We start from the raw sequence: 10,798 nt of genomic DNA on the forward strand, positions 1-10,798 counted from the left end.
ATCGCCGGCGAAATTCGTCAGGCGTTATTCGCCAGCGTTTTTCGCCACGTTTTTTGTGTTCACACCCAGGCAATTTTCGCTGACGATGAGCCGAGCGAACATGCAATTTCCTTCCCTGACATTAGATGGCGCTTAATGTAAACAGAAATACTCCTGTACACAAGTTGGCGCTGCGCAACTTTACGCTTCTTAAAGTCGCTTTTCACTCAGAAGAAGAGAGCAAGTATTTACGCGCTTGTCAGAATAATACAAATAAAACATGAATATTTCAAGCACCAGTAGCTCCAACTGGTGCTTGGTTCGGGGATATTTTAGAATGTCCGTCATTATTTCTTCGCGGCAGTGTAGACGCTACTTGGCGTCTATCTTCTTCGCTGGTATGTGTGCTCAGCAAGGCAATTTTGTGTTTGAGCGCCCCCAAGTTGTGTTTTACTGTAGCTTCAGAAGCTCCAGACACGTGTGCAAAAGCGCCATTCTCATTGGTCGAATAGATTTCGACGCGATGCGTCGAAAAAAAAAAACGAACCCGAGGCGTTTTTTTTTTTTTGACGCTTTGACGCGTGGCGTTTTTTCGCGTCGGTGTGCACACTCTCATTGGTGCCCTTTGTTTAGTCACGAGGCGTTAAACGTCGGCGAAAATCGCCGGCGAAATTCGTCCCGGTGTGAACGGGCCTTTAGACTGGTCACACATCAGTGAAAGTGAAAAATTTAGCTATACTGCTAAAAAAACTGTAGTGTGAGTGCACTAATGTTAAATAACAATTAGCCCCCATGCGCATGTGGGACATTATTAAAAAGCCAATTGCTTACATTATACTCATACTTCATTTTACTCAACTTACCTTTGGTGAGATGCATATCCAGGGTTTTCCTGCTGAGTACTTGTGTGTGGTAGCAGAGACTCATTAAAGTCTTCACAAATGTGTGGTTGTTTCTTTTTTTCTTTTTCACACAACATTTTGACCTGTGCATCACTGACCTGCCCAGCCTTTATGGTATTTCCGCTCATAAACGTTGCCTGGACACGTTTCTGTGCGGTTGTGCTTGGTGGGTTTTTCATGAGTACTAACAGGGTTCCTTTTTTATTTCTGACACTAAATTCACCATCAAAAACCGAACAGAACCTGTGACTGCGTCCCCTTCTGCTCCTCTGTAGGAAAGTCGATTTGCTGTTTTTATTTTTCAGGATATTGACAATGCATTTTCTGATACCTTCTCTTTTTTTTCCACACTCCTCCATCTCACTCCTTTATCGTTCTAGGTTACAACCCAGCTACTGCAGATAGCTCAACTGAGCCTAGTGACAGTTTGGAGAGGCAGAGGAATGTCGTTGTCCTTCGATTATTATGTTATAAGAAGGGCAGGATGAAGGGACGTAAGCATAAAGAGGAGTAAAATTCAAGTATCCTGACCAAAGTTCTTAGTTTCACTTCTAAAACCCTTTTGACTCACCTTATACTTTATGTATTGGCTGGGAATTCCACTGATAGTGTCACAGAGAACACGTCTGTCTCTGTGAGAGCTTAATAATTTAGAATTGTGCTTGACAGCGTCAGTGAGTGCACACACTGTTCAGCTGGCAGGTTCCAACAGCTATTGCCATTTACTTTGTTTAGCTTGTTTGTAGTCGCCTGATTTTGTTTTTCTCAGTGTTTCATTTATTTACTTCCTTATTTCTTAGGAAGTATCCAGGAAGTCCAGTGGACCCACCCATTGTTTTGGTTTTCTTTTGACAGGCCTGTTTTAAATTCAAAATGATTTATTTTTATTTTGCATTTTTGTTTCTTAATGTTGCATTTGTTACAAGTAAAATGCATGTAAATTAGTTTCTTAGGACATGTTTGATTTTGATTAACAATTGGTTTGGTAAGGGGTGGAGCCAATCACCTATAAAAGAGGAGCTATTTTCAAGATGGAGGCCTCTTTTTTTTTTTCTTTTTCTTTTTATTGAACTTATCGTTGACAAAATACAAACACCAGCAGAGGATGAACACACTACGAAATACACACACACACATTAGGGGGCATATACAATACTCTCACCTGTCATCAACATATAATGTTGGTACTTACAGGAAAAAAATGAGAAAGGAAAAAAATATAAAAAAGATGACAAAATGAAATATTGAATAAAGAAAAAACAGGAGCCAAATGATAGCACAGGAAAGAAACTAGTATCTTCATTAGAGTTTAAATGTCATCATCAGGTCATACCTGATGATGACATCAGTACCCATGTGGGAGTCACATGGGTTTGAAAAAACACACACTTAGCAGAATTTAGGAGAAAGAAATAATTTAGTTTTGACCTTTCACTTTTATTCTCTTTACCTATGCGCTTTTTTGTGTTTGACAACATTTGCAAAAAATATTTTATTTTTTAAACATTGTGTGAAGAATTTCTGGAGCCAAAGCCAACAGCAGTTTTCTGCTTTTGGTTTGGTGTCATGGACTTCAGCACATTCCAATATGCCCTCATCCATGATGTACTGGTTTCATGAAGGGCCTCGCCTTTGGGATGTGGCTATGATTGGCTGTTGCCCAATTAAGGTGTTGCATGCATGTGTGACAGTCACAGGAAACTATATTGTGAATTAACTGCGTGTTTCGAGGCTACATTTTGGAAAATACACACACTGAGCTAGGGGCTTGTCAAGCTCTATAAACCAATATTTAGCAGCATCATTGTTCTGATGTTCTATTGGTTCCCATATTAATGTTGTGTCCAAAGTTTAGTCAGGGCCCTTGCAGTTTGGAGTGTCACATTTTTACTCTAGATGGGTGGGGCTAGTTAGAAAGTAATACAGTATTTGGTGGCCTGTTAGTTGAACTAAATATTAACGTAATTTTTTTTTACCCTGGATGGGATTATTGGTCATTTGTGAAAATTATTTTTGCCATGCAAAAAGGTGTGTGCTACTCATGGTGAACTATAGCATGTTCCAAATGATTCTGCAAATGCTATTTCTCTATGATTTTACTAAATCTTCAATGGCTGCATTAGGAGGTGAGATTTACTGAAATCCAAAGCTATTCCAATAAAAAGATTTTCAGAGGTCAAGTTCCCTTTGCACATGGGATCTCTGATTATGGAGCAGCTTCACAATTCTTGCTTCCATTGAACTTGTAGGTTTTTGGAGAGTTTCTGCTTGAATTTATTTGCAATATGTCAGAATAGCCTCCTAGAGCTGCTGTTTGGATGTGAACCGCCCCCCAACCTCAGAGATATTTGGGTTGAGGATGCTCTAAAGGTTCTCAATAGGGTTGAGGTCAGGGGAGGATGGGGGCCAGACCATCAGCTTGTATCCTTCTCTGCCTTTAGCAGCCAATGATGCAGATGTATTTCTTGCAGCATGAGATGGTGCATTGTCATGCATGAAGACAATTTGTTTACTTGTTCATTTTCACACCTTTAGGAACCCTAAAGAACGTTTACATAGAACTGGAAGCCTCTGGAGGATTCTACACCTTGATGTTGGTGCGACTCCTGAGACACCAGCAGTTTAAATTTGTTCTTGCTGCTTTGCATGTGTATTTTAGCAGCTGCTCTCTTGATCCAATGGATTTGTCTGGCAGACACCTTTCTCATTCTGGGATTATCACGCTTAAATTTTCCTGAAATAGCCAAGATTGTCGTACCTTGTCTAAGGTATTTGACTATTTCATGCTTTTCCTAATAAGTTGGAATGCACTGTATGATTACTTTGGGTACTTTAGTTGTTTACATCACAAACAGCTGAAACATTGGCCTAAAATTGAACACTCCCAGAGCTTCTGAGTGAGGCAAGCTGGGACCAGGTTTTGAAATCCATGCAGCAGCAGCAATATTAATTTCAGAAAATAACCTGAAGAACCAACAGGAAATGTCTTCAGTGTAAAGGAAGATGGATGATGACATCCAATAAGCCAATAATTGACCAAGGATTAATATTTTTGAGAAAGTTTTAAAACAGCAAAGCAGGTCTCAGCCGAGCTTTTTGGATGAATGTTTATTCAATGGTCCCTCCTCCCCACCCTTCCTCCAATAGACAGCATAATGGGGGAAGTACATTAGGCATGGAACAACCTCTCAGTCGTTATCATGGTGCAGTGACAGGTTTCTAAGAACCTTTCTAAATTTCCATACAAACAGTTGCCTTTCTGAAGGTCAGTTATTGTCCATTCACAAAATTGGATTATGAAGACACAGTTGGCCCTGAAAGTGTCTGTATACTCTTGTGAGGCAGACTGGGACATGAACTTTTTACACTCCACATCTACAGCATCCTTAATAACATATGAGGATGTGAACGTGGTTTCAAACAAGGAGCTTTTTGAGAAGTCATAGGGGTTATGAGTCCTCAGACAGGATTAGCAGAAGTGTAACCACATCCACTTCAGCCCATTCTAGGAAGCTGTCATGGCGCCAAGCCAAGAGGGAAGCAAAGGCTTGGCTGAAAATTTACAAGACGCTTTGCGGTTAGTGCTTTTGCTGACTAATTTTGTGTGTGCGTGCAGCTGAAGTGTCTGCTGGGCAGGAAGGCTGTAGTGTCGCATTATTAGTTTATTTTAGCAGAGCGTTGCCAGGAATGTGTAATTCAGCTTCTCTGTTTTTGAGTCAGAGCTCTACTGGTCTAAAGAGAAGTGTGTTAGACTGAAAACAACTGTGTGGAATTTGTGTGTGTGTGTTGAATGTGTGTCTACATGCCTGTTTATTTTGTGAGATTGGATTAGTGGTTTTGGGGATGAATGGGAGCTTTTATTGGAAGAAAAATGACTGAACTGGTTTACAGTAACTGTGACGTGTCATGGTTATGGCCGCCCCCTCTCCCCTGCACCCTGTCAGTACATCCCAAGAGCAGTCCTGAAAAATAATTTCTATTTCCCAGTGAGGAGGACCCCAGCAGGCCAGCTGGCTCTAGGACTGCCACAGGCACTGTGAGCCCAAACCAGTCCAGATGTTTAGAACTCTTTTGAAAGAGATGTGTTGTTCTGGCTCCTTTCTAGGGTGGAAATAGAGTTTAAAAAAAAGGATCAGCCTTTTCTGACTGTCATTTTGATTTTATGATAAATCACCAAAAGATCTCATCAGGTGTAATTTGTGACAGTCGTATAAGTTCTGCAGGTGAATTTATTCCGTTTACCACACTGAAGCCGTGAAAGACAGTGAGCTGGGACACTTGAATTTCTACTTAAGCACACTTAACTCTTTAGTTCCAAAATTGTTTCGAGAGCTAAACGAATGACTTGTGTCCTAAAAAGGATCACAAGAAAGGGCCGGTGGATAACTCAGAAAACACATTGCTTAAGATGCTAATTATGCTAACTATGCTAGTTATGCTAATGTGGCTAAAAGTGCTAGCTTAGCGATCAGCGTCATCAACTCACTCAGAAAACACGTGGCTCCATTGGTAAAAGCTACATGTCATGGGTTGATAAAAAATCCACTTTTTTCATAATGGCGTCTTTTTTGTTGATTTTATCTCCATAGCAACCATTTTATGTTTTAGTCGCCTGCGGATGATGAACAGACTGATGTTAGTTTCAGACAAATCTGAAAAAGTTAACTTTTTGATGTCCTTAGCAACAGAGGTTTTTTGCTTAACATGCCCTCATTCCTTATATGGCCATATCCAGTGTGTCTCTATATGTGCAGTTCCAGATATGGATGAACACATTACATTTTCACAGTATTCCATTGAAAAACACAAGAGTTATAACAGTATACCACATTTGCTAGCTCGCCACACGCACAACGGTTAAAACCTACAACTTGTAATTGTAACATTTTTTCCATAGTAGCTTGCCATTGATGCCTAAAAGGTTAGGAGATGATCAATAAAAAACCCAGCGACAAGTTTACGTTTGTTTCTGATAGTAGATGTGCTTTTTTTAATAATTCAAGCTGGCTGCCTTTTCCCGAAGTCAAATGCTGACAAAACTCCAGAGGTGGTTGTAGTCTTACGCTAGCGACATGTGCGTGAAATTTCGTGAAAATCGCTAGAAAAAAAGTTCTTATTCCCATATTATGTTTAAACATGAAAATCGCGAAAACTTTCACACACCTGGATGGGAGGGGTTTGTTCTCCATATACGCTCCGTCCCCTGGGGGAACGGTGCCCACAGCAAACATTGTGTGTCCTTCGGGTTTCTACCAGTTACATGTAAGACTTGAAGACTTTAAAACCTATTTCACCAGAAGCAGAACGAGAAACAAAAATGTGCGCCCATGTCAAAAAGCTACTACATTGTCTAAACTTAGCTTAAATTCAAGTACTAGTGGGAAAAGTTTCCTTACAAGTATTAAAGGATTCTTCAATAACTACAAAAGACACTGAGTTACTAGTTACTTAAAGAGGAATCCATCCATCAAAATGATTCAGAAATGTTGTCTTTGTCCATCTCTGACATTCGTCTGAGTCTCCATCCTGTTTTACAAGTAGACATTTCCTGTGTGTCTCATGTCCCCTTTGCTCTCCGCTTCATCTTGTCCTGAAATGATGCCCACTTCCCGCGGGGTGTCCTCTCTGCATGTTCCTTGCCTGACCTAAGGGAAGTCATGATGCGCAGCTCATGTCAGTGATGAGACGAGCTGCACTGGTCTCCCTTCAGCCTGGCAAAGTAGCATTCATTCATCCATTTTCCAATTCCTTTTGGGGTCACGGGGTTGATGGAGCCTATCCAGCCGGGATATTTTCCCTGAACTTTACAGTGCGACTTAGAGACACACAACCACACACACACATTACACCTATAGGGAGAATGTAGAGTTAACAACTGACTGGAAATGCATATTTTTAGACCATGAGAGGAAGAACCACAGATCATTATGGTGAACATACAAACTCCACACAATAAGGTCCAAGCTGGGATTTAAACCCAGTTTTACTGCTGTGAGGTGGGAGTGCTAACCACTACACCACTGACCAGTGCTTAAATCCTTTGCTCTGATCTGTCACTTATTTAAATACTGCTTTGACTGTTTGACTTTATTGAAAATAATCTTAAATGATCAAAAACAGCCACTAATGTCATGTTTTTACTTGATTGATTTTCCTGCATTCTGAATGGAATTGAACTGAAAGCAACAGAGAGGTTGCAATCATCATTGAAATCAGCGGCTTGACCTTCAAAAATGTATTTTGTGTTTTGAACTTTATTTTTGAAAAATGTTCTGGCCTAACGGGATGTTTGTCATAACCCCTTGGAGATCTTCAACTAGTTTTCGGTTCAGAGGGTAGGAAAAGGACCTTTTTTATCTTCTCCCCACCTCTCCAACACGCATAGTGTTAACTGGTTTGGTTTTTCTCAGCTGAAGGTGTGATGGTGCAGCCTGCAGCAGGTGGTACAGGCTGTGGTGTCACGGCATGACTAATAGCCCGTTGCTAAGTGGTGTGAACATCTTGTGCATCTGTTTTATTTAATTTGACTCCTACATTCACCTTCCAACTATCCCTCTTTTCACCTCTCCATCCTTTCATCGTCAACCTTTCATGCTAACTATTATGCATGTGATCACGATTCAAACAAAACAAAAATAAAAAAAGGAAAACCTGTTACGAGTTCAGTGTAGACGTTCAGTGTGACTCATCGAATCTGTAAATGGGGACAAAGAAAAAAATTCTAGATAAACTTCATCATCACGTAACATCGTGTCACCTTCTCTCCATGCAGACGGAGTCAGAGGTGTGGATGGACAGATTGGTGGACAGATGGAGGGCAGGGGGGGTGGTATCATGGCGAGCTGTCGCTGTCCGTGGTGTCACTTCCTGGGAGAGAATAGAGCAGGAAGCTGGAGTCAGATCTAGCAACAAGAGCAAAGGCGTTGCCTTTGCAAGGAAGTGTTTCCGTCCCAACGGTCAGCGATTGAGGCTACCTAACTCTTTTACCGTAAAGGTTTGTGGGGACGGAGCTGATGTGTCCCTGATGTGGACAGATGTAATTTTATCACATCAGACAGAGTGAGAACTGAACTTCTTCATCAACAAGCTACACCTTGGTCACGTAGATAAGAAAAGTCATCAGACGAATTATTTTTAAGGTGTCTGTGCTTGGAGCAAAAATGGCTAGAATCAGGGCCACACATAATGGGGCTTCTGGGATCAAGATGGTTTAAAAGTGGATGCTGAGAAGCTCAAGGACAAACCAAGGGCGAATTTTTGATGACCATCCTCCAGGAGGAGAAAAGCTATTCTCACCTACCTGCAGCAGGGTTCATCGGTTTATCATTGGACATTGGACCACAGAGGTCAGCGTTTTTGTCTGTTACATGCAGATTTTTTTTTATTTTGAAGGCTCTTCTTCTGTTTCCTCTCTGGATCTTTTCTGCATAACAAAACTTTCCAAAGATGTTTGTTTTTTGTTAACTTTGCTAGCTCAAGGGTTTCAATTTAGGGGTCCGTGCAGCTGCTTCAACAAAGTAGCAGATTTATATTTAACACTTGACTGAGCAGCATTCCTTAAGATGGAGTCAAATGTGGGGGAGAGAATCCAGTAGATTTTCAAAATAAAACCTCCATTAGATTATAAATTACATGGAAAAATGTAGGCTGTGTACTTTTTTTCTCTGCGGCTCGACACAAACTGTTACAAGCACCAGTACAGTCCACAGCCTGGGGTTGGGGATCACTGCTCTATAAGATTAGCTTATTTTCTAACGGTACTTTACCGTATCATCCACTGTTCTGAAACTTCTCAATATAAGTATCATGGTTCACAGAAACTACCACTTTGGCTGTATAGGAAATCTAATCTAAGTAAAGTAGAAGATGCTGAGGTGAAGACATACCTGTTGTTCTGCTGAAAAAAGTTCTCCAGTTCATCCAAAGCGAGGCCCAAACTCTGACATGGAACTGGAAGAGAGCATGCTGTGCACTGCTGCTGCACTGGCCCTTTAACCTCCTGCATCAGAACTATGTCCACCTGAGAATGCTGTACCATCTCCATGGCAACAGCAGCTCCATGTGAGACCTTACATTGCCCTCTTGTACATGTAATGAGGGGATTCATGGAGTGAATCCAGTTGCATGTTCTCAGAATGTTAGTCTTTAGGAGAGCAATCCAGAAGACAGCAGACAGAAGAGGCGTCAAACAACAAAAGTGGTTCCATCCTGGATGTGACTTTAGCCTCCTTGCATTTAACTGACGCCCACATTTCAATGTAATTAAAAGGAAAAGAAATGCTTGTAGTTGATCAGTTTGTAGTTTGGTTGCCATGACAACCCATGCAGTTACATAAGACCTCAGTGCTCGTTCCCACAAATGCTGGTGTGGGGAGGTCTTTGTGCTGTGACAACAGACACTCCACACACACCCCCACAGCTAATGCACGCACACACACACACACACAAACACGCACAGCTAATGCACGCAAACACATACACAAAGACGCACAGCTAATGCACGCAAACACATACACAAAGACGCAGAGCTAATGCATCTAAACACAAACACTCACAGTTAATGCATTCACACACAAACACGCACAGTAAATGGACGCACACACAAACATGCACAGTTAATTCACCCCAACACCCATAGGTAATGCATGCACACACACTCACACACACACACACAGAAACAAACATGCACAACTAATGCATGCACACAAACATACACAAATCTGTACTGTGATCATTTGTTCCTTCTTTGGGTGTCTGTTTGTCATCATGAACCATCTCAAGGAGAATTTGTCTGCCTGTTGCATTAGTTTGTCTAACTAACACCACAAGGAAGTACTACAAACCTCATTCGAAACTTACTGCACTAAAAATGTTGTAGCATTTTTCTCATGATGGAGGACACGACAAAATTAATATTAAAACTGAATTTCTGAGTATTTCTTTATTCAAACTATTGCGAATCAGGAACAGATGGTAAAAGGCCGTTGGAAACAGCTTGTAGGTGTTATGTAGCTACAACAGGAAGCCAAAGTCGTCCTGCTCCGCCCCATTCCGATGCATCCACCTGCAGAAAAATGGATCCATGTACGTCTTTGTTTTCCTTGTCTAAGCTGCAATCTGGATTTAACCCTCGTATTATCCTCAAATATTACTCACACACTTCACCTTTGGGGTCAATCCACCAGTCCTCCAGTGCAGTAAAAACATGTTTTTAAGTTAAACAAGGAACTAAACTACAGTCACTTTATTTTTTCTCTCATTTTTTACATTCATGTTAATTATTCTACTATTTATAGCCTCCACTATTTATAGTTCCTACAGTTGTTTTATTGTGGAATTTAAAGTTGTTTCCCCATTTAGACTGAAGCTGAAGAGAAACAGAATTTCAATTTCTATGTAAGTGGTAACATTGTAGAGATTTACAATAAAGTTACTTTAACTTGACTTGAATTTGACCCCAGGGATATTTTCCTTCAGAAAATGATTTACATAAAATTGTTTACCAAGTTTTTCTGTCAGGCACATTGTTTATTTGTTGAATACATAAATAACCCCTTGATAATGAAACAGATCGTTGGGTTGACCTGTTCTCTAGCACCACCATCAGGCCAAAACTTTAAATTAGAATGAATGCATCTTGAAAAGTTTTTATAAAAATCTTCTCAGTTTTACTGACAACATTAATGATCACAAGAGTATGAACCCTATTGGTTTTGGTGATGATATGACCTTTCCTGTAGTGCCACCATCAGGTTATACTTTCAGTTTTAGAGTTAGTGGATCTTAAATATCTTTCAACCAAATCTTTTCTAATTTGGGGTGCACATTCATGACTTTCACAGAATAAAGCATATTGGCTGATGTTAGTGACCCCCTTTCCTTTTATGAACATATTTATTTACTTAATTTTATTTTTT

At 40.5% G+C, this 10,798-nt stretch overlaps 1 long non-coding RNA gene across 1 annotated transcript; it reads right to left on the reverse strand.

Moving 5' to 3' along the window:
• Nucleotides 1-943: 943 nt before the first annotated feature.
• LOC110017642 lies at nt 944-10,501 on the reverse strand. Its single transcript, XR_002293106.1, has 2 exons — nt 8,768-10,501; nt 944-7,748 (listed from the first exon to the last, which is right to left on the reverse strand). It is a non-coding gene; the product is annotated as an uncharacterized LOC110017642 (long non-coding RNA).
• Nucleotides 10,502-10,798: the final 297 nt, after the last annotated feature.

The sequence above is a fragment of the Oryzias latipes genome, chromosome 23 (genome assembly GCF_002234675.1).
Source record: "Oryzias latipes chromosome 23, ASM223467v1".
NCBI classification, from domain to species: domain Eukaryota; kingdom Metazoa; phylum Chordata; class Actinopteri; order Beloniformes; family Adrianichthyidae; genus Oryzias; species Oryzias latipes.